This window comes from Aquarana catesbeiana, linkage group LG07 (assembly GCF_042186555.1).
Source record: "Aquarana catesbeiana isolate 2022-GZ linkage group LG07, ASM4218655v1, whole genome shotgun sequence".
Classification (NCBI taxonomy): domain Eukaryota; kingdom Metazoa; phylum Chordata; class Amphibia; order Anura; family Ranidae; genus Aquarana; species Aquarana catesbeiana.
This window is the reverse complement of record NC_133330.1, coordinates 197187680-197212870: the sequence shown is the minus strand read 5'-3', so window position 1 is coordinate 197212870 and position 25191 is coordinate 197187680. Positions and strand designations below refer to the sequence as shown.

Here is a 25191-nt window from a genome sequence, read left to right as displayed (position 1 = left end):
TGACAACATCATGGCCCAGCTATTCATGCGGCCGGAGAGAGTTAACCTGGAAGAAATGTGGGCAAAGACGGAAGGCTTCAAAATAATAATATACACCTGCACAAAAATGTATATAGTACAAACTAAATTGCTGAATTAATGTTTGTCCTCTAATACCATCATATGAAGTAAATAATGAAGCAAAACATGAAAAAAAATGAAAAATAGAGCTGCATGGCTTCAAGCTTAAAAACCAAAGATGTAACGGAAAATATTTGAATACTGGATCACGCTCATACAAAACAAATATACTATAATAAATAATAAACAGATATGTTACAAAGTTCATGAAAAACAGTCCAAACAAAGTGCTTGATACAAATACATATCCAGAGGTGATAAAAAATGAAGCAGTGACACCCAGGAAAAAACAGTGCTTATCCTCTTCTCCCAAATAGAAACACACCACACTCATTGGAAATCAATGCCCTCTTTTCTCAAAGAAAGTCAGAATCGTTTATGGTGTCTCCAGCAGGTGTTTTCCTATTCAGTTATCATATACTTAATCCCCTAACGCTACCCTGAACATATGGACAACTGAATGCCACCATCTCCAGTAAAGTGCTCCTGTGTCTTTAAGGGATGCTGTATATACCTCACTCACAAAAGGGACGATGTGAAGAAACCTCTCATAGTGTAGTAGATTCAAATTTTATTAAAAATCAATTAAAATTGCACTTATATTCATAAAGTTATACACAGGCTTAAAATGGAAACTGAAAGTTTGCGCTCCACCTGCACTCAAAAGCCTGGAAATGACATGTCTTGGAAAGTCCCGCCCAACGCGCTTCATTAGACTTTCCGAGACACATAATTTCCGGTCGTTGGAGCGCAGGTGGAGCCCATTTTGTACGTGATGACACAGAAAATCTATTCGGTTTCTCCAAGATCATATATATATATATATATACATATATATATATATATATATATATATATACACATATATATATACACATATATATATATATATATATATATATATATATATATATATATATATATATATATATATATATATATATATATATATATATATATATATATATATATACAGTGGATATAACAAGTCTACACACTCCAGTTAAAATGTCAGGTTTCTGTGATGTAAAAATGTGAGACAAATAAATCATTACAGAACTTTTTCCACCTTTAATGTGACTTATAAACTGTACAACTCCGTTGAACAACAAACTGAAATCATTTAGTTTGAGGGAAGTAAAAATAAAAAAATGAAATAATATGGTTGCATAATGCCCTGTACACACGATCGGATATTGATCGGACATTCCGACAACAAAATCCAAGATTTTTTTCCGACGGATGTTGGCTCAAACTTGTTTTGCATACACACGGTCGCACAAAGTTGTCGGAAAATCCGATCGTTCTGAACACAGTGACGTAAAACACGTACGTCTGGACTATAAACGGGGCAGTAGCCAATAGCTTTCATCTCTTAATTTATTCTGAGCATGCGTGGCACTTTGTGCATCGGAATTGTCCACACACAGTCGGAATTTACGCAAACGGATTTTGTTGTCGTAAAATTTTATAGCCTGCTCTCAAACTTTGTGTTTTAGAAATTCCAATGGAAAAAGTCCGATGGAGCCCACACACGGTCGGAATTTCCGACAACAAGCTCCGATCGCACATATTCCGTCGGAAAGTCCGACCGTGTGTACAGGGCATAAGTGTGCACATCCTTACACTAATACTTTGTTGAAGCACCTTTTGATTTTATTACATCACTCAGTCTTTTTGGGTATGAGTCTATTAGCATGGCACATCTTGACTCTTCTTTGTAAAAACACTCCAAATCTGTCAGATTGCGAGGGCATCTCCTGTGCACAGCCCTCTTCAGACCACCCCACAGATTTTCAATCGGATTCAGGTCTGGGCTCTGGCTGGGCCATTCCAAAACTTTAATCTTCTTCTGGTGAAGCCATTCCTTTGTTGATTTGGATGTATGCTTTGGGTCATTGTCATGCTGAAAGATGAAGTTCTTCTTCATGTTCAGCTTTCTAGAAGAAGTCTGAAGGTTTTGTGCCAATATTGAGTCGTATTTGGAAGTGTTCATAATTCCCTCTACCTTGACTAAGGCCCCTGTTCCAGCTGAAGAAAAGCAGGCACAAAGCATGATGCTGCCACCACCATGCTTCACGGGGGGTATGATGTTATTTTGGTGACGGGCAGTGTTGTTTTTGCGCCAAACATATTTTTTGGAATTATGGCCAAAAAGTTCATCCTTGGTTTCATCAGACCACAACACATTTTCCCACATGCTTTTTGGAGAGTTTAGATTTTTTTTGCAAAATTTAGCCGGACTTGGTTGTTTTTCTTTCTAAGAAAAGGCTTCCGTCTTGCCACTCTACCCCATAGCTCAGACATAAGAAGAGTACGGGAGATTGTCACATGTACCACACAGCCAGTGCTTGTCAGATATTCCTGCAGCTCCTTTAATGTTGCTGTAGGCCTCTTGGCAGCCTCCCTGACCAGTTTTCTTGTCCTCTTTTCATCAATTTTGCAGGGACGTCCAGTTCTTGGTAATGTCACTGTTGTGCCATATTTTCTCCACTTGATGATGACTGTCTTCACTGTGTTCTATGATCTATCTAATGCCTTGGAAATTCTTTTGTACCCTTCTCCTGACTGATATCTTTTAACAATGAGATTCCTCTGATGCTTTGGAAGCTTTCTGCGAACCATGGCTTTTGCTGCAGGATGTGACTAAGAAAATGTCAGGAAAGACCTACTGGAACAGCTGAACTTTATTTGGGGTTAATCAGAGGCACTTTAAATGATGACAGGTGTGTACTGACTCCTATTTAACATGAGTTTGAATGTGATTGCTTAATTCTGAACACAGCTACATCCCCAGTTATAAGAGGGTGTGCATATTTTTATTTTTACCCCCCCCCCATAATAAGATTTCAGTTTGTTTTTCAATTGAGTTGTACAGTTTAAAGGTCACATTAAAGGTGGAAAAAGTTCTGAAATGATTTATCTTTAACTCATTTTTTTTACATCACATAAACCTGACATTTTGACAGGGGTGTGTAGACTTTTTATATCCACTTTATACAGTGACATTTTGTTGGTAGGTTTTACTTAACAAAAGATGTAGAAAACTTTTTTCAAAATTCCACAAAATGTATTTTCTAAAACATTTAAAATGATTTCTAATGTGTGAGCTTTTGCCTCCATATTTGCAGAGGTTAAAAAAACAAAAAAAAACGACCAATATCATATTGGAACCATGGCAAAGGTTTGCAGTGTTGCTATTTAAATATCACACATCCATGTATTGTGGGTCACCTATGGTCCTACTGAACCCACTAATTTTCAAACCTGGCATATACATTGAAAAATAGGAGACCAAACTTTGTTTCCTTTTCCTTTTCTTTATTTGACATTATTTGACATGTGTGTGTAATTAAGTCAAGTTTCTTTAATGAATCCACGAATTTCAGGTATGTCCTGTAAACTGCACATCTCCAGCATTCAAATGACCCTGCAGGTCTATTTGTCTAGCTGATGATAACAATGAAATTCTCACATGTTGAATTAAAATAAAGGCAGCAGAAAAAAAAATGAAACAATGTTACAACATATCACTTTAGAATTTACTCTTCAATGATAAATGCACCAATTGGTGAGTCTTGTTGTTTTGTCACAATTAATGACCCGCGTTAGATGACTCCAGACATTACTGACAGTAATGCTATGAGTCCCAATATTAAACTTTTGTTTGTTATGGATAAGATACAGTCCTTTATATTATCAGCGAAGGTCTAAATATCTGTTTCTTCCCATGTTTAAAGTAGGGACACAGTTGCATTCATCGTTCAGCGAGTTTATTCACTTAACTCAACCCACCGACAGCAATGAATGTTAAATGTGACCTTTCATTCAGTTTCTTCAAAAAGCACTCCATTCTGAATTGAAAACAACTTGATAGTAGACTGGTGTATCAGATGACTTGCAAAAAAAAAAAAATTAATTCTCAACATAGGTGGTTATAATATTTAGACACTAAAGTAAAATAAGTTAAGAAATTTGAATATTTGGACACGAAAGTAAAAACAAGAAAATAAGTTTGAAGTATGCACATTACAACATCAAATTGTAAAGTAAAGTATAAACAGAAAAGATATTCTCCTGCGCTTGTGCAGTGGGCTTTAGTGAAGGTGGTAGAATTTCAGGTTGATGTAAATGTAAAATGATCATGCATACCCCGCTGCCTAGGCCGACTAGGGGAAGTCCGAAGTACTAGGTAAAGAAAAGAAAAGGAAGACGCGAACAAATCTAAAATATAATTCAATTCCACGTTTTACAGATGGTATTTACAGGTTTAATTTACAACTTAGATAAATCCTTATTTTAATGTTTTCAAGATACCAAAGTGATGGAGTAAATAGAATATTGGAATAAATTACTGTTACACTGAGCTTTTTATCGGATGAAAGGCAGACTGTAAGTTCATCAGAGCCACAATATACTCATCATGTGACTTAAAACAGGCACAACAAATGTAGAGAAAATCAAGTAATGAAAAACAATATCTAAAACATTATTAATAAAACACAGGCATTTTAGATTCCTGTTGGTTTGAAGTTGGAGCCAGTGGATTATAAGGCATAATAAAAATGGCATGTATGAAGTTCTGTAGACAATGGTCTTATCGTGATGTACAATCAACGATCGATGGTTTGCCTTCTAATACCAAACTCACCGACAGCGTTGAATGTTCATCAAGACAGTCCTAAAATAAGCATGGCGTTTATCAGCTTGAATGGTGTCCTGATAAAAGCAGGCTGCCATTTTAAACTTGGCTCATGTAAGCATTTATTATGATCCAAGCATGTAGTTTCATCAGAAGTATTATTCGTTGTGGCTCTTTTGTGCTTGAGACTCCAGAATTAACCCTTTCCCGGGATGTGCTTCGATATTTATTTAATTGGTACCCTGTAGTCAGCTGAGGTAATTGCAGATGGAAGACTAATCAGTGTTCTCGGCGAACAGCTGGCAAACCATCAAGATAAATGTGCTGAAAAAGAAAAAAAGAGAGGAAAAGATTTATTTTATTAAAAGACACTCACTGAGATTTGACAGAATTCTATAATTTTGCTGGAAAATGGGATAAAAAAAATTGAGCAATAATCAAATATTTTGAAAATATATATTTTGAAGATTGAACCAAAATGGTTCATGAAAATGTGTATAGATGTTTTGAAGGATGAATATGTATGTGCCCTAACTCTTAGGAACAAATGTAATAAATTGCAGCTTACCAGTCCTTATACTGTATGTGGTCTCATTTTACAGAATACTTCCTGTCAGCTTATCTTCTGTATATTACTAATACCCTCCTACCCTCTAAATGTATTGTAGATGAACAAGGCCATACATGCTTGAAGTCCAAGATTACTAGGTGAAATTAAAGGGAAAGATAACTGAAAAAGAAAACCAAATGCATCTACCTCATCTAAGGACTGGTATACTGCATTATATAAAATGTTCACTTTTTGGTTTAGATACACTTTAATGCAGAATAACTGATTATCTTTAGTCTGTAGCAAAACTACCTTGAGTGAAGTGGGTGAGGCAAGAGTAGCTTACGCTCTGTACCAGCAATAAAGACCTGGAACCACCACATTATTATTGTGTTTCTATAGATCTGTAATCAGAATTTATTACACACAGAAAAAAGACAGACAAACTGATAAAATTGTATTGGCAAATTAATCAAACATAGAACTTTAAAAGGTGTCCTAATGTAGGTTACATTGAAGCTCCATAGAGTACAAAATAAAACCATTTTCTAGAATGAGAATTTATAACATTAATCCCTAGATTAAAACCATGATTTTTAGCTCTAAATGATGACAGGGATTAACACTGGCCTGATTCCTAAAATGAAAGAGAAAAATATATTGTCTATAGAAACTCAAGAGGCATAAGTGCTACCTACACATACATTTACATGAACAGAAAATTATATTTTAGCAAAATTAGCTTGAAATTATAACTATTACTTTATCTAACAGCTGCCACTTACAATTAAAATGTAAAGTCTAGGTGTAAAACATTGCATCAATTGCTGACTTGCAGATGAAGACGTGAAAACTGCTTACATTTGCAAGGTCTGGAAATTCATCAACAAACTAAACGACTTGCATTATCCATCTAAGAGATCAACAGTTTAAAATCCTTGTTTACACTCAGTGCTGTGATACACACTATCAATCTTAGGGTCATATAACTGTGCAGTCCTACCCTTCCATGTCTTCTGAAGCCATTAAAGTGTATGTAAACCCTAGCAAATAAAGGTTTTTTTTTTTGCTCCCTTTTGGTCTGTTAGATATAACACTGATAGAGTTTTGTTATATCCATTCAATAAGTGCTTATAATACCCATTCATTGTGAAATATTTCTTGTGAGCTAGTAACTCCCTATGCTCTCTGCTTGTACTGCATTCATATCATTTACAGCTGTTCCCACCTTACTTTATGGAATGTAGAATCCTCCCCTCTATGTTATAGAGGAGAAGAGATGGGAAGGTGTTCTGAAGTACTGTGCTAGGGTGAAAACGCTACTCCTTTATAGACACAGTACAGTGAGTGATAATTGTCATCCTAGGACAAGAAGTGTATCTACTCGGTGAATGTAAATGAAAATAAAAGCCTGAAAAAAAGAAGCCAAATGCAGCCACCACATCTTAGGACTGGTAAACTGAAATATATTACATTTTTTTCTTGTGTTTAGTGTTTTATACACTTTAAAGACTGAGACTGTTTAATTGTTATCCCATGGTCTCATTTAGTACGCAAATAAGAAAGCAAATCTGTTTTAAGGGCTCATGCAGATCAAGGTACAAATGAATGCTTAGGCCTTTCCTAAGTTACATTAATCTTTCCTAAGTTACATTAATCTTACTTCAAAAAAATCCTAAGAAAATGTATCTCTCTGTTTTTTATACAGAGATACTGTACTAGTAGACACCATCAATCAAAAATCTGTATAGAAAAGAAGATGGTTGTAAACAGTTTCAGAAAAGCAAGCTTGTTACAGCAATTGGCAATGACTGATAACTCTGTACATTACACTGTACAATGAATATAAATAATTTTTAAGAATGTTTCCCCTAAACTAAATCTCTGTTTTTTATACAGCGATACGGTACTATTAGACAACACCAATCAAAAATCTATATAGAGAGGAGATGGACGTAAATAGTTGAATGAATATAAGTAATTATTAAATATATTTCTCCTAGACCATGGGTGCTCAACCTGTGGCCCTCCAGCTCATGCAGAACTCCAAGTCCCATCATGCCTCTGCCTATGGCAGTCATGCTTACAACTGCCACAACTGTCAGCCTTGCAATGCCTCATGGGACTTGAAGTTCCACCGGAGGGCTACAGGTTGAGCACCCACACCCTAGATCAGGGATATGCAATTAGCGGACCTCCAGCTGTTGCAAAACTACAAGTCCATCATGCCTCTGCCTCTTGGTGTCATGCTTGTGGCTGTCAGAGTCTTGCTATGCCTCATGGGACATGTAGTTCTGCAACAGCTGGAGGTCCGCTAATTGCTAATTGCATATCCCTGCCCTAGATCAATGTTTCTCAACTCCAGCCCTTAAGTACCCCCAACAGGTCATGTTTTCAGGCTCTCCATTATTTTGCACAGGTGATTTGATCAGTTTCACTGCCTTAGTAATTACCACAGCCGTTTCATCTAAAAATATGACCTGTTGGGGGTACTTAAGGACTGGAGTTGAGAAACATTGCCCTAGATTAACAAAGGAAAAAACTCTGGTCATGTCAAATATGTTGTTTGGCAGCTTTGGGTCATATTTTACTTAGGGTTCTATTGCGTCTACATGTTATTTAGATGTGGAATTACTAATGAAATAAATGTGTACACACAGACTTTGTCTTTTTTGTTTTAATAATGCAATTCTGCACTTTGCTCATTACTCTTTTTTTAATCCTTTTCTTGATTATATGACTTATTAATTAGAATTAAGAAAATCTTCAGCAAGTCATGCATACAATTGCACATATAGGGAAATATACAAAATAATTATGTAGCTAAATACTTTTCCTTCATCTGCTAGAGGCACAAAGAGGACCGGGCTGAGGGGTGCTCTGGATATAAATAAACCAAGCAATTTGTTTGCCGTAAGCGATGGGGTGAAAACGTACACAAGAGTTCTCTTTACAGATACAGGAATCCTAATGCACACTGTCAGGATGAGGAGGCAAGTAAGCGCTTCCCTCCCTCTCTTACATACCCGAGGGGACTTTTGCTGTCTCTGCGGCCTGTCTCCAGTGGCCTATGTACCAGCGCTGATGGAAAGGACATAATTTAAGTGACAGTGTTAGCTACGCATCCAGTGGCCGAGCAGAGGAATTGGAGCAGAAAAGCGATGTTTCTGCAGGAATTCTCTTCTCTGACCTAAATTTGCTGATGCTTTTGGTGTAAGGACAAATCCGCTTTTTACCAGAAGATAAACACGCATTATACAGAGATGAAAACATTTTATTTATCTTACCCAATATATAGGGTCAACAGATTATGAGATGCTTTACAGAGAGCTATTTAAAACCATCTTTGTTGTCTGAGTTTGTAATAAAATTTTGCTACCATAGTCCCACAAACATGCGCTATAGGAGCAGAAGCTGATTTACCTACTAGTATGTTTTAGGGTTGTCAAAGGAAACTGGAACATTTGGATGAAATCTACACTGACACGGGGACAACATACCAATACCATGATAAAGTAGGATCCCAACCCAGAACCCGATAATTGCTCACCAAAGGGCTAATAGCTTAGCTGACTCAGTATGAACAAATGTATATTAGAGTTTCTGCATGAAAAACATATTTAATACGCACCTTTCATTTATATCTTGAATACCTTTTGTCTGTAACTATGTGGTTCGGCATATTTTTTCTTCAAATGAACAAAATGTTATCATCCTCTAAAATTATAACATCCATCAACATACTGTATGCACTCTCTTGTCCTGAGTGTCATAAATAAAGCACCATGAGTGGATGGGGTGCAATGGAGGGCTGAACCTGAGCCCCATGTTAGCAAATTCTTTTTTTTCTTCCTTTTGTTTTCTTTTTCTTTCTTGCTTGCTTTTGTCCTCCCTTCCTGCCATCCATCCTTCCTTCCTTCATATGTCTATCAAGTGAGATAGAAGATAATTAATTCTAAACTCTTTATTGGCCTTACTGAATGTGATCACAGATGTGTCACTTATACAATAAGCTGGAAAGCCCCCCCCCTCATCCAAAAGGTGGCTTCTTCCAACCCATATTGGGGCTCAGGCTGTAATTGAAGCAAACGGATGAAGATATGTTCATCTTTAGGTTGTCAGCCTTTACAATTCCTACAGAGGGGCTCAGGCAGTAGTTGAAGGAATGGATGAAGATGTCTTCAGGTTGTCAGCCTTTATACTTTTAGTTATTGAATTCCTAATATTTACAGTAACACTTTAAAACAGTTATGTGCATGTGTTAAATTTGCAGAAATTAATGCTTCTTGTGCTGTTTTTTTTCTGCTAAATGAAACTAGCAGAAGTGGATTTACCTTATGACATTATAAAGTTTCTTGGTAATTGGTGTATACACGTGGTTTATAAGTAAACTGTACTGTTTTGGAATATCACCTGTATGTATTTTATTGTTATCTGTGCAATGAGTTCAGACAGATTTTGCATCTATATGCAATACACTATGATGTTAGACAGGAAACATCTGCTCTTCAGTTCAGTAGATTTAGAGCAACGGTTAAAATGCCATGAACCGTGTGAAAGAAACACATATGGACTCCATATAAACAGCTGCATTCCAAACTAGATTATCAGACAGATGTCTACTGGCAGGGCAGCTGAGGACAGTAGAAGGCCAGAGCTGGCTAAAGGCCCATGAAACATTATGATGGTCAAAAGGTTTATGCACTTTATTATATATTGTATACAGGGAAAATGTGCCAGGGTGCAGAGAATAAATATTCAGTTTAGAAAAATATTCACTTTGCAGTCATATCATTTAAAAAATTGCTCTTATTTAAATACTGATATTAGCATCTATGCAGGAAAAGTAGTTTTAATTAAGTGGAGGGATCTCAAGCTTCAAAAATAACATTTTGGAAAAATGTTAACCAATAAGGATTCTCTATAAAAAAAAAAAAAAAAAAAATATATATATATATACCGAATATATATGGTATATAAGGGTTGCTGTTAAGGCTGGTCCCTGATCTCTCAATATCACCTCTGGGACCCCAAATCTACATACTATCTCACTCAGTAGTTTCTTAGCTGTGGTCCTGGCAGTCATGACCACTTCCACTAGGGCGTTTTCGAATCTGCCACTTCTTGGCACTTGAGAATGATCAATTTACATCCTCTAGAATGGGGTATAGGGCTTTTGCCAGGTGCTTCTTCTGTGTTATATATATATATATATATATATATATATATATATATATATATATACATTTAAAGCATTTGTAAAGGCAACATAAAAAAAATAGCAATCCCTCGTCACTGGGGCTTTGACCCAGAAATGAGGTGAGAGAAGAGCTGCAGACGTGCACAGCGCTGGATCGAATAAGGGCTCAGGTAAGTAAAAGGGGGGGTTGAGGGGGGATGCTGATTCCTAAACATTTTTTACTGTAATGCAAGGAATGCATTAAGTTAAAACATGTTTAGGCTTTAGAACCACTTTAAGTATGATACAGATTGGGATCTAAGCCTCTTCTGTCTATAACTGTATAGTTACAACTCAAGAATATGAACAGTGCTTCCGAACAGTGCTTTCTCAAATATATATTTCCCTACATAACCCAAAGATCAATAGATTTTTTTTTGTGTCAGAAATGTGTATAAACAGATTTATAATAGATATGCTATTTAAATCCACATGTGCTATACTATGTTATGCTTTTATTTGCTACTATCTGTCTTGTCTAGTCCTTCATATTGCTCAAAAATACAGAATACAAATAAAAAAAAGTCCTTTCAAGCTACTTTGGTCTTCATAGCCACTGGGATCAAAGAGATCATGTAATCAAAAAGTATAACGTGCTGTGCACTGTGTCATCATAATTTTGATCATAATTTTGATTAAAGCACAGAGCACAGCACTTTTCTTTTTTCTTGGTTTTGCACCAGACAAAGCCACCCTTTATGTTGACAAAACAAGTTGGGGGCATTTTTTCTATGTTTAGTTTAACAAATTGTTGATGCGAATTGAAGTTCATTGGTCACACTTATAGGGAGCTTACTACACCTTTATCTTTGCTCTGTCATTCACTCTCATAGAACAGGGACATTGTATTTTTTTTGATTGTGCACCTATTTGTCAAATTATTTCATCCAATTATTTCAATTCCTTTAAGATTGGTCACGCGATTGACATAATGTCAGTGTCTAGTAAAAGATATAGTCCAAGAAGAAGGGAATGAAAGTGGGGGGAAATTCAAACTTCTCAGTTGTCAGCAGAAAAGGAATATATGGCAACATTATTGCAAAGTAGGCAACAGATTTCCTCTCACTTCCTGTTGTATTCACAGAACAGGAGGTAAACATACATCTCCCTGATTGAATGACTGACAGCGGTGTATTTTGAGCATACATACAATTTTAAAAACATTTAATTTACTTTTGATGTTAGCTCTGATAAAAAAATAAAGTAGGCAGATGCTCTATATACCAATTATATTTTAGGACTTAGTGTTTATTGACTATTCATACACTCAAGGCAAATATTCAGCAAGGATCCTCTGATCACATAGATAACATATAGAGCTATTCTAAATCCCTAACCATATTTGTGGGGAGTGATTTGTTTAGAAATCTAGACTAAAATGTAATAGTTTTCATAGCTTTATCACACATAAAGAATAAAGTTAATTTTATGTTAAGTAACAAGGAGCGATGAACTGGTAAAAAAATTTATTTTACAATATGAAAGAGCATAAACCATACCAAAATGCTTCTGAATGAGGAAACTCAAGAGATACATGGATTTAATAGTTGGTGTGTGTGTCATAAATTAGAAAATAGAGTGAAGAAGTTAATATGCTATATCCTTTCATTTACCAGAAGTGGACGAGCAGCCAAGTCTCAGTGGTACTATTAGAGAGTTTCAAGAATTCATAATGAAAGTAATGACAATAAATAAGAGCTGTTTGCAGAATAAATGTCATCATGTAGCAATTAATGTTGTACAGTTATTAGGAGTAAGAGCTTGATGAGTACAACAGCTGCATATGTCTAGTGAATCCGATTGTAAGCATGGGGTCCATTCAAAAAAAAAAAGAACAGCAAAGAAATGTTTGGAAACTGAACTTTGACAATTTGAATAATATAATCAGCAGACCTGTTTTCAATCCACACATCTCATAGTTGTTTAAAATAAATCTGCTTCCTTATGACAGTATAAGTTAATCCTCTTTAAATATGCGGAGACTATAGGGGTTGTGACTTCATTAGAAACATCTTGGGGCTATTGTTTAGGAGTATTTTATAAGATCACTATTATATGTTGCTAAAACTGTGGTTGTAGGCAATGGATAAAACTATTTTAATCTGATTCTACCCACCAGTCAAGAAGAACTGTTTAAATAATGTATTTATTTATTACAGATATTTATACCTATACCTAGAATAAGTTAAAAGGTAACTCTACTTTTGTGGGAAAAAAATAATTAAAAAAATATAGCTTATACAATTGATAAACAAATTGTATTGGGATTGATTTACTAAAACTGGAAAGTGCAAAATCTGGTGCAGCTGTGCATGATAGCCAATCAGCTTCTAACTTTAGCTTGTTCAATTAAGCGTTAACAAAAAAACCTGGAAGCTGATTGGCTACCATGCACAGCTGCACCAGATTTTGCACTCTGCAAATCTAGTAATTCAACCCCATTGTAACCTACTGTTAATTAAAAATTTCCTTTCCTTTTCAATCTGCAGCCACTGTAATGTTCTGTAAAATTCAAAGAAATATGGCAACCTGGAGACGTTTTGTACATCACTGTCATATGGAACACCCCCATAAATAGAATTCTTTGCTTCTGAGTTTGGCTCACGGATTTTCCCAGAAGTCTGCGCTAAAATACAAGTCAAATTTTAGGCACCCCAGTTGGAAATTTGGTTTTGGCAAAGATATTCCCCATGGGTAAATAATTTTAAAGGGATGCCAACTTTTATCATCAGAAGACCCTATTCCACACCTCTATTGCAAAGTCATTCAGCATTTTTTTTGAGTACCAATTTGTTCTAGAGCAAAAAAGTGTAGTTCCACAAAAAGTATAGTTCCATCAATTAATGATTTTTTTTAACACGTTTGCAGTGAATCCTTCACTGCTACAAAAGTGCATGTGAACCACCAAACAGTGCTAGATATGCCTCCTGTATTGTGTTACTGAATTGTCAGCAAAACAAATGACCATGTCACATGACACACACGTTACATGTCCTGAAGTTGGTTGACTGAGAACAGGTGAGGTGGACAGGTATAGACAACTATTACTTAGTTTAGCAAATATGGTGAAGCTGTGTTCATGTCAATCATCTAATCATGTGCAAACAAAATTCCTAGACTGGGCATTCACATTGAACATATTGTAATTTAATTTGCTAAGTAAACATTTACTTTTCAAAGTGAACATTCTCAACTCCTTTAGAACATCAACCTCAGTGACCCTATAATAAATGTTTTTTTTTTACAGCCACTAAAAAGAGCACCCAAACCATATTATAGCTGTGGGGTAAGTAAGTGCCACAATGGCATTCTCACTGCAGGTTTGCATATTTCACGCTTAAAATCTAAACAAAGATGGCTGAGTATATGTGAATATCATCTGCATATTTTTTTATATGCTTAATTTTAATAGCATCAACTCATACAGCCTACAACTAACATGTCAGAAAGAACTTGACAGGCACTCAGTTACAAGGGAATCAATGGACAGGTGGGTAATCATATCACCTGCAATTATGTGAACATGCACTCTAAAGGCCAAGGCACACTAGCAATCCTTGCAAAAAAGGGAGAAAGGCTGGTGTCATGGAAGTCAGCTAAAACATTGTTTTATTATAGCATGTGAACAACAGTCAACAATCCAACGTGTTTCGGCCATCAAGCCTGATGGCCGAAACGCATTGTTTTTTTGACTGTTGTTCACATGCTATAATAAAACAATGTTTTAGCCCCCTTCCATGGCACCAGCCTTTCTCCCTTTTTTCCATGGATTACTTGGAGGTTTACAGAGACTTCACAGGCTGAGTGCTGTGTTCTTGAGGCTCACCAGGCATTGCATAGGAGGTAGTATCTTGGATGCACCTGTTCCACACTAGCAATCCTACCACTAGTGAAACATGCTAGTGTCAGGATCACTAAAATATGCAAAGTAAATACTCACCTAATTCCACACATCCCTCCCTTGCTAGCAGGTTGAACAAGGAGTTGTGCCTCTTGGAAAATGGAAATGCTGCAGAAAATCATTTACTAGTGATGGTTCACTTCTCTGGCCAGTGAGGGAGCTACACATGTAAACAGATGAGTATTCTCTGCTCTTTATGGTGATTCTTTCGCTGGTAGGTTGTCACCAAGGACAGGATTGCTTGTGTGCCATGGGCCTTAGTGGTCATCAAGGACTGAAATTAAAAAATACTTTATATAACTTATATAACTGATTTTATTTATGTGCACATTGGCTGTATCTTAGAAAATAGGTCTTTTGATTATCTAGTTTTATTAAAACAGAGGTATATCTATCTATCTAATATCAATTTATAAAAGAGTTTATTTGTTAACATGATTTACACTGTAGTCCAGAATGTTGCTAAAATTAAATTTGGAGAACAATACATCTATCAGTTTTCCACTTTCTTCTGTGGTTTTCTAAAGTTTCTTTCTCTACCCTTGAACTTAGTTTGAAAAACAAAATGGAATATGAACATAACTTAAGATGTAAGTACCTTACAGCAAACCACATTCTGGGTGACCAGAGACAACAATTGCTACCACATGTAGCCCTTCCTTTACCCTGGAGTGAATATCAGTTTTAAATAAGCACGTATATAAAAAACATAATTACCATCCACATAAAAACTTCAGGCAATAAATACTGAATATACATTTAAGCAACCTGAATTAGCTGAACTGATTTTGGCAGCCAAAGATTGTGGTTTACGTTGCAATTTCTAGCTGTTTTTGTTCATGTAAAGAGAAAAAGGGACCTTTTCAGCCAGATCTTGGCCTTTAGCCTGATGAATAGTTTATGTAAGGTGAAAACATACAAGATGACGCCTCAGTGTTCCTTGTACAGCACTGAGGTCCACTGCTATAAAATTGCATTATACTAATTCATACAATTAGCACAGAAATGTCCCATTTCAGAAAAGCAACAATTCTAACCGGTGGGTGCAGACTTGAGCTTACCTCTTTTAACCCCCTTGGTACAAAGGATTGCAACACCCGCTGCTCTATAGCCATGTGCTGAAAACTCAGTGGGATCCCCTCCAAGGATGATGGATGGAATCCTACTTGTACATACCACCATGAAATGCTGAGGTTGGAATGCAAATCCATTTCAGTTTCCAGATTATTTCCTAACTAAAGCCACCGTTATTTGAGTGGCTTTAGTTTGAAAGACAGGGTTGGTGTGTTTCATCTCAGTGCCACAAGCATGTTAGCCAGCCAGCCAATGGATGGTCTGCTACTGAGCTCACAGTGCTCAGGAAGTATGAGCAGAACCTAGCAACAGTAAAATACTTGGCAGCTGTGGGTACGGATGCAAGCTGTGGAAAGTGTATAAAGGGAACTATACACTGCAGCTGTTGTCGATTGGAAGTCTGTAAGGCTACTTTCACACCTCTGCATTTGTCCTGCCAAGTGGTTGCAGTGCAGTGTATTTTAAACACATTTACCATGCATTAGCATTTAATCCTAAGGAAGGTGCAGCATGGGAATTTTTTTTAATGCTCCACACCAAAATGCATGTATGAAAGTAGCCTTAGATACAAAAAAAAACCAGAGGGGATGTATAGTGTAGAGGTATTTCCAAGTAGATAGCCATGGTCACCCTTCAGGTAGTGATAGAGGGTTTTTGGGCATGGATTTTCACAGTTTATCCGCACAGTTTAACCCACACTATCCACAGTAAATGCGGATAGTGGGGTTGATCTACTACAATTAGAGAGTGAAAAATCTGGTGCAGCTCTGCAGAGAAACCAATCAGCCTCCAGGTTTTTTTGATCAAAGCTTAATTTAACAAGCTGACGTTAGAATCTAATTGGCTACCATGCACAGCTGCACCAGATTTTGCACACTCCAGTTTTAGTAAATCTACCACAAAGTCATTACTTGAGCCTGTTTGGGACCCCCCAGGAGAAGACATTCACCAGAGTTAAAAAACAAATCCAAGTGTAATAGGTCAAAACAGGTTTTGGGGGCCACACAATCCTCTTCATCAATGTTGGGTGAAATGGTAGACTGTTAAATGGACTCAAAAGTGATAATAAGCAGACTGATCTGCAGGCAGAGGATGTTAAAAAAACAACAGTCAGTACTGGGGTTCATAGTAGGAGTGGCAAGGGTCCCAACACTGACAAAGAACACCAGTCATCAAACTGATAATAGGCCAGGAGGACCTCAGCTATGAGGAAATATTAGCAGAACTGAATGTATTTTCCCTTGAGAAAAAGTGTGTGAGGGGGATGTATAAATACATAAATGGTCCATATAGTAAACTTGATGCAAAATTATTCTACTTTACCAAGGGTAAGAGAGCACTCCTGGCAACTGGAAGAAAACAGGTTTAACTTGGAAAAAATAAGCTGGATGTATTCCTAAATGCACAGAACATACTGTACTGTAACTAGCTATTAGCATATAGAATAAGCATATATAACATCAGAGATTACTGACCCAGGAAATATCCGATTGCCCTAGGGAATTAGGAAAGGTTTTTTTTTTCCCTGTTGGAATAAATTGGACCCTGCTTTAAAAGACGTTGCCTTCCTCCAGATCAAGTGTGGGTATAGATTTCTGTATATGTAGGTCTTCCTCTATGGTTTTTTGTGTTAGTTGAACTAGATGGGCTGTTTTTGATTTTTTCAACCTGACTAACTATTTAACTATGAACGTAACTCTCCCAAGTGCAACACAGACAAAAATGAAGCTCCTTTTCTTTAGTAGAGTAGGTAAAGCCTAGAAAACCTTGATATTTCTCATGATTGTATATTTTTCCTAAGTTCCTGTCTGCTGAAACAAATGGCAGCAGGAAAGAAAGTGAGGGAAAATCTTAATGGAGCTATGGGTAGTAGGTAATACAAGACAGGGGTTATAATCCTTCCCCATTCTGTCCAAAACTAGAAAAAATGTTTTGGGCTTGACATACACTTTAAAAGACTTAGAGATTAGCCATGAGTGCCAAATATTTGATTGTGTTGTTTGGCAATCATATAGATGCCGGTTTTGGTTGATAATAATAAAGTGGTAGAGAGCAAAATTAATATAGTCACGGACAGGCATAAGTCTGATTTTTGTACAATTAATTAGTGAGAACATTTCCACATTGAACCTCCAAGATAAAATGAGTAAACTGAAAGATAAATGGTTCTAGGCAAAATTCTGTTCCTGTCAGAGCGGGCAGAAAGATGGTGAAGAAATCCTGGCAAAGCAGCTGATTAATATGGAGAGACAGATAAGGTCGGGTCAAACACTTTTATTGAAATAGGGAAAAAATAGATGGGCAACCAAACTGATAAAAAGTATAAAGGGGTAGCCCCACTTAATATAGCAATGACTTTCTGAAGTGCCTTCCCACCCAGACTGGTATAATGGGATTTCTAGGAAAAATAAGCAAATAAAGAGTGTTCAATTGCATGGTAGCTAAAGTGTCATTTCAGCAATAAAGTCTGGCTGTGATACAAAATTAAGCTTTATGTAATTGTGATCCCCTTTTTATTACTAATCTTGTGCCTCCTAACATAGCTGCTATCATGTGGGCACACACAGGTTGAACAAGGACTTAAAATGGTTGTAAAGGTAAATAAGGTACAAAAACTTTTTTCTATATGTAAGGCTACCACAAATAATTTTTTAACTAACTTGCCTGTTTTGAATTTCCGCTTCTAAAGTGCAGGTCATGTGATCTCTATACCTTCCCGACCTTCTAGCGGGTGTGTCAGAGTGGGGTCATTATCACAAATAACATTGCCGCCTTTCTATTACCAGTGGAGGGATGGAGAGGCTGGAGGCAGAAGGGAAGGGCAGGGAGGAGCGACAGGAGGCAGGATTGATTAGCAGGGAGGAAGGGCTGGAGGCAGGGTGGATGGGGGGCAAAGGAGCAGCTGGAGGCAAGAAGGGTAGGATGGATGGGCGGGGGGTGCGGTTTTCTATAGACCACGGAACTTACAGACATGCTGAGCTCTTGCACAGCGTGCCTATATTGTCAGCAGCATGACAAAAGACGTAAACTGCCCATACTGTCATGGATAGGCAGACATGATTAGCACGGTCAGTTTACTGACAGGAAGAGAGGCATAGGCAGGACCAACCAGGTATTATTCAACACAAGATGGAGTAAATAACATCGCATTGGTACAGATCATATTATCTTGCTTTAAAGACACAGTACAATATTTTTTTTATTTTTAGGTTTAAAAACACTTTAATTTGTGGTCGGGGTAACAGAGTAAATTTCTTGGCTTTTTCTCATAATCACATTCAGATAGAGCTTGTTTTAAATACAACCTGCCAAGAGGAATTATGTGTAAATTGAAAATACACATAGCAACAAGGCTTAGGTATCCCAGGCAACCCTGACCCTCCACAACTCATACTGTATGTAAGCAATAAGCCCTGAACACAGTAACAAAATGTACAGCCATGCAGGCTCTCTATTCTTAAGGGTCTGTTCTCTGGCCTGGCTCCCCTGCCAGTAGACATGAACTCATTCAGTGAAGATTTGCTATGTTTTAGGGAATATCTAGAAATGTTAATTGTGCCTAAACCCTAGCTCCCAACTGTCCCTGATTTCGAGGGACTGTCCCTGATTTGGAACAATGTCCCTCTCTCCCTCTTTCCTCCTCATTTGTCCCTCATTTTGGTCTGATCTATAAAGATGTATATAAAATGTACTTTTTATTGTTCAAAAAGTGTTTCCCAGTGCTAAAACTTTCATCCTTCTAAATTGCTACATTTGTAAATTCCAAAAGCCAATATAAAGGAATAGTAGTGGTAAAAAAGCACTTGTAAATGTAACCAATCCATTTTTTTGTACAATTCTCCTTTAAGAGGGGTGTGGCAGGGGGTTTGTCCAAGGCCTACATACTTTTACTAATAGGTCCCTCATTCCCATCTCAAAAAGTTGGGAGGTATGCCTAAACAGTATTCTGAAAAATGTACCCTTTGTCTGGAATTTCTCCTGCAAAATAACAGGTCTAATTAGATCTAAGCCTGCATTCACATCTGAGCAGAGCATATTCCTGGTGATTTTGAAACTTTTTTTTTTTTTTTACAAGCTTTGTGCACACATTTTTGAATGTGTATCAAGCTTCATTCATGTGTTTCCTGGGCTGGGCAAGAGGAGGAAAGCAGTTCTTCAGGCGCAGAAATGAACATCACACATATACAAACACTTCTATTGAAGTCTATGGGGCCCCAAACACCTGATTACACTAAAAATAAGCTAAAGCACTTCTTTGAGGGTAGGTCATTGAGCATTAAAGAGAAGAGCACAGAAATGTGAACAGACTAGAATACAAACAATGGGATTCTGCATGCTGAGCATAGTCAGGAGTAGGGATGAGCCGAACACCCCCCTGTTCGGTTCGCACCAGAACATGCGAACAGGCAAAAAATTTGTTCGAACACGCAAACACCGTTAAAGTCTATGGGACTCGAACATGAATAATCAAAAGTGCTAATTTTAAAGGCTTATATGCAAGTTATTGTCATAAAAAGTGTTTGGGGACCTGGGTCCTGCCCCAGGTGGCATGGATCAATGCAAAAAAGTGGCCGTTTTTTCGGGAGCAGTGATTTTAATAATGCTTAAAGTGAAACAATAAAATTGTAATATTCCTTTAAATATAACCGGGTCACCCGGTTACGTAACCGGTGACCCCCGCCCCCTCTGACGTCACGGGGAAACCCATAGGGAAGTCCCCGTCAAGTCCCCGTGCGTCCGTTATTTAAGAAGTGTCGAAGACGAGAAGCGTCACACAGCGGGAGCCTCCCATCATGAATGCGGAGCGGCCCGAGAACGAAGAAGAGAAGAAGACGCCGCGGAGGAAGATGCCGGACGAGAACACCGGAGCAAGAAGCAGAGGATCGGAGGAAGAACCAAAGGAAGAAGAAGATGGAGGAAGAAACCGAAGGAAGATAGAAGAAAGAAGATAGAAAGAAGAAGACTTTAAATAAAGGAATTGTCAAAAACTGTCTCTTGTCATTTTTAACATTTTTGACACCTTTTTTGTGAAATGGTAGGGGTCCTTTTGTACCCCCTTACCATTTCACACAGGGGGGCCGGGATCTGGGGGTCCCCTTGTTAAAGGGGACTTCCAGATTCCGATAAGCCCCCCACCCGCAGACCCCCACAACCACCGGGCAAGGGTTGTGGGGATGAGGCCCTTGTCCCCATCAACATGGGGTCAAGGTGCTTTGGGGGGGACCCCAAAGCACCTTCCCAATGTTGAGGGCATGTGGCCTGGTACGGTTCAGGAGGGGGGGCGCTCTCTCATACCCCCTCTTTTCCTGCGGCCTGCCAGGTTGCATGCTCGGATCTGGTATGGAGTTTTGGGGGGACCCCCACGCCATTTTTTTTAAATTGTGGCACGGGGTTCCCCTTAAAATCCATACCAGACCTGAAGGGCCTGGTATGGAATTTAGGGGACCCCACGCCATTTTTTTTAAAATTTTGGTTCGGGGTTCCCCTGTGGGGAAATCCCATGCCGTTTTTATCAATGAAGTTTTATGTGTATTGTCGGACCGGCAATTCATTAATAGCTGCAAGTAGTTTTAAATGACTTTTTTTCCTTTGAAATGTAATTTTGCTGTCAGACTGTTCTAAACACGGGAAAGATGCGCCCCTTTACAGGCATACTATAGACACCCCCCAGGTAAGAAATTTAAAGGAATATTACACTTTTATTGTTTCACTTTAAGCATTATTAAAATCACTGCTCCCGAAAAAACGCCCGTTTTTAAAACTTTTTTTTGTATTGATCCATGTCCCCTGGAGCAGGACCCAGGTCCCCAAACACTTTCGAATTTGCCGCAAACACCCCAAATTGTTCGCTGTTTGGCGAACTGGTGAACAGCCAATGTTCGAGTCGAACATGAGTTTGACTCGAACTCAAAGCTCATCCCTAGTCAGGAGTAGTCAGGTGTATTACAGAATGCTCAGGTGTTAATGGGGCTAAGACACTGCTGCCTCTGCATGCTAGTCTCAGGAGATTTTGAGGCTATGACACAAAGAAGTAAAGCCTTGCCTCTACCAGGATGGCTGCCTACACAAAGAAACACCATGCAGAACAAGACATGGCAATTCAGTAATAGGGAAAAGGTCAGCTGAAGGGTGACCACAGGCAAACTGGTGACCAGTCCGTTGCCCTCTACCTGCCTTTTTTTTGGGGGGGGGGGGGCATGGCTTCAAGTGTTCAGTTACTTTTTAACTACATCAATAGAATTTACAAAACATAGACATATGGATTATACAAAAAGCTTTACTTTTAGTTTTAGATTTCCTCTCCAAGGGCAACCACTCTTATTTCTTGTCTCGTTCTCACAGGGACAGGAAGTGAAATTAAATCTTCTTAACAGGGTCACATGCAATAAAAGCTTGACTATTTCCTTTTTCTAGGCCTATACAAACCTATCCAAAAAAAAGTATGACTGGAATTGAGCTTTAATGCTTGAAAAAGGCATATGTACACTGTGTTCTAACCCTGCACTCCTACCCCTCAAAAAAATCATTCATTGTAAAAATCCCTAGTAGATTCCAGATCCAGCAACAATAGATTTATTCTAGATTCACAGTAGATATATTGGCAAAACTTTATTTTTTAGTTTTGGACAAAGTGGGGAAAGATTACAGTTGCCTACAGGCTTTTTTTGCCCTCCGTATTCTGGCTAGGTAGATTCAATCCTTACATTTGTACCGGTGACCATTGTTACTGAGACAGGAAGTGGTGGGAAATCCAACATTTTAGAATTGTCACCAAAACAACTGATAAGGATAATTTTCCAGTGGGGGCACCTATTCTTGGTACTGTAATTGCCCTCACCTATTAGAGCCTTCCTCTTAAATCCTGTTGCTTCTCTAGAACAGGAATTGAAGGGACATCTCCCCAAGAAACACAGAGAGCAAAAATAATGTTAAAGAGGTATTAAACTCAAAACAAAAAATGTATATATATATATATATATATATATATATATATATATATATATATATATATAAAACCAATCCTTAGATGTGGTGACTGGATCAGCTTCTTCTCTTAAAGTGGTTATTAATGTTATGGGTTATATACTGAAATTTTTATTTCTTTTTTATACTAGTATTGGGGGTGATCATCGACTTATAGCGGGACTGCGATATTGCAGCGGACAATCGGACACTAACTGACACTTTTGACACTTTACGGGAACCAGCGACACTAATATGGTGATCAGTAAAAAAAAAATATGCACTGTCACTGTACTAATGACACTGGCTGGGAAAGGGTTAAACATCTAGGGTGATCAAAGGATTAAATGTGTGCTTAGCCAGTGTTCGTGTTTACTATGTGTGTTGATTTTACTAGGGGTAGAGATGGATTTTAGTTCCTGCTCTGTCAGAACAGAACTCTGTCTTGTTTACATAGGCAGTGCTCTGTTCTGACTCTCTGCCCGATGATTGGTGGGGGCCAGCGGACATCGAGTGCTCGACACCCACAGATCAGCTTCTGCTGTGAATAATCATAGCAAAAGAGGCCTGTCGGCAGCACGTGTGCGGCCTCTGCAGGCAGATGTGCAGGATCATGTATATATACGTGATCCGGCGCACAGCTGCCATCCTGTAGCAGTACACCTGCTATAGGGTGGTCAGCAAGTGGTTTAAGTGGACCTATCATCAGATTTATTTGTCATGTTATTGGATGTGTACATGTAACAGTTGCAGGTAGTTGTTACTGTTCACAGCAATAGCAGTTTTTCCCCTGACAGTGCCTTCACCTGCTTTCTTTTTATCAAGTATGCAACCTTCTTGGCTCAAGCAATATACAGTGTTAGCTATGACTTCCAGGACTGAGATACTGTCTCAGTAATGACACAGTACTGGAACTCCCAGTGCCTGTGCAGTTCTTAGCTGTGTGGACAAATGTTTGACACGTACCGGGCCCCTGATGAAGGCTCTCATCCTGTGGTCTGCTACAAAGGTACAATATTGCAATCTAAGCACCTAAATGTGCAAATGTGAGAATCAGGAAAGAGGAGATTAGGGAAAAACTTTCTCCTACCTGTAGCTGACTATTTGGAGCATCTCAGCTTGAATAAGTCACTGGACTGTTCCTCAAGGACTCTGTATTGATAAAAAATGTTGAATAATTATACTTTTGCTGTATGTTGTGACACATCAGGAAGTTATTGGTACTGACTTACTGAGTTACTGAATTACCTTTAAAGAAAACATGTCATGAAAAATAGCTGGTGAGCATTGTGACCTTCTAACTACAACTATCTGAGACATTGGCCTGGAAAAGATATGCAGAAGGAGAAGTGGAATTATCATCACCTATATCCTTTAAAGTAAACCTGTAAGCTATTTTAAACCACTAAAAATAAATGTCTTGAATAAAACCACATTACCTTTGTTAACCTTTTCTGCTTTACCCCTGGGTTTCATTTTATTAAAGCTGAATATTGGGTGCAAACATTTTAAATTTGACATCTTCCACTCATGTGAAATTCCACTTAAATCTACTTATGGGCTCCAAGTGCCTATGCAAACTCAGTGATTACTTTGAAAAAGTAGTAGTGACATCATCACTGTGCTGCACATAGCATGTGCAAGGATCAGAGCTGTAGAAGGGACCCAGCAGGCCCCACCCACTACAAGCTGACTGCAGAAAACTACAAGAGGGGCCGAAACAAGACCAGTCACCCTGCACAAAGAAAGAGAAGTAGTGAATTGACACTGAGTCATCACAGAAATCTCCTGCAGAGATGAAATGTTTTACACTGAATTACAACATAGATCTGGAAAAAAAAAACACAAAGCATGCCAGGATTTTATTATACACATGCCTCGTCTTTTTAGACAATATTTGCTTATTCCGGAGTTCAGCTTTAATGAAAGTTTAATATTGCTCACCTTGTAGCTAAGACCTGATATTTGGTTCTAATGCCGCGTACACACGGTCGGACTTTTCGTCTACAAAAGTCCAACGGACGCTGACGGACTAAAGCTGGCTGGTAATCCGATCGTGTGTGGGCTTCTCCGGACTTTCAACGGACTCTTTCAGCCTCAAATCCGACGGACTTTAGATTTGAAACATGCTTCAAATCTTTCCGACGGACTCGAGTCCGGTCGAAAAATCCGCTCGTCTGTATGCTAGTCTGACGGACAAAAACCCACGCTAGGGCAGCTATTGGCTACTGGCTATCAACTTCCTTATTTTAGTCCGGTGTACGTCAACACGTAAGAATTCGACGGACTTTTGTGTGATCGTGTGTAGGCAAGTCTGTTCGTTAGAAAGTCCGCCGCAAGTCCGTCGAAAGTCTGTCGGACAGGCTGTCGGACTTTTGTAGCTGAAAAGTCCGACCGTGTGTACGCCCCATAAGCTCCACCCAACCACATTCCCCCTTTTCAATAATGAGAGATCCTACTTATCTGAATCATTAAAGATATTGCAGAACTTTCTGGTATAATACTAGCTAACTGCTGGTTCCAATAAGAAAACGCAATACAGGGTGACACTGTTTACCTAGCACAAATTCCAGGTTGCTGTATTTTTCCAGAAATGTGTTGAATGCCAAAACCACCAGCCTCACCACTAGTACAAAATCTAAAAGTAATGAGTTAGGTTAGTGTCCTTCTGTAAACAAATGGATAGCAGAGGAGATCCCTGG

The 25191-nt window shown here is 38.2% G+C and overlaps 1 long non-coding RNA gene across 1 annotated transcript in view; it reads right to left on the bottom strand.

Annotated features, from left to right (window-relative positions):
• Nucleotides 1–3095: 3095 nt before the first annotated feature.
• The window catches only part of LOC141103410 (uncharacterized), a 109510-nt gene continuing 87414 nt past the window's right edge, over nucleotides 3096–25191 (bottom strand). Inside the window, exons 3-5 of the long non-coding RNA XR_012235320.1 lie at nucleotides 23580–23641; nucleotides 8944–9238; nucleotides 3096–5086 (exon numbers count right to left, since the gene is read on the bottom strand). This is a non-coding gene — a long non-coding RNA (uncharacterized lncRNA). The remainder of the gene's footprint in view (nucleotides 5087–8943; nucleotides 9239–23579; nucleotides 23642–25191) is intronic.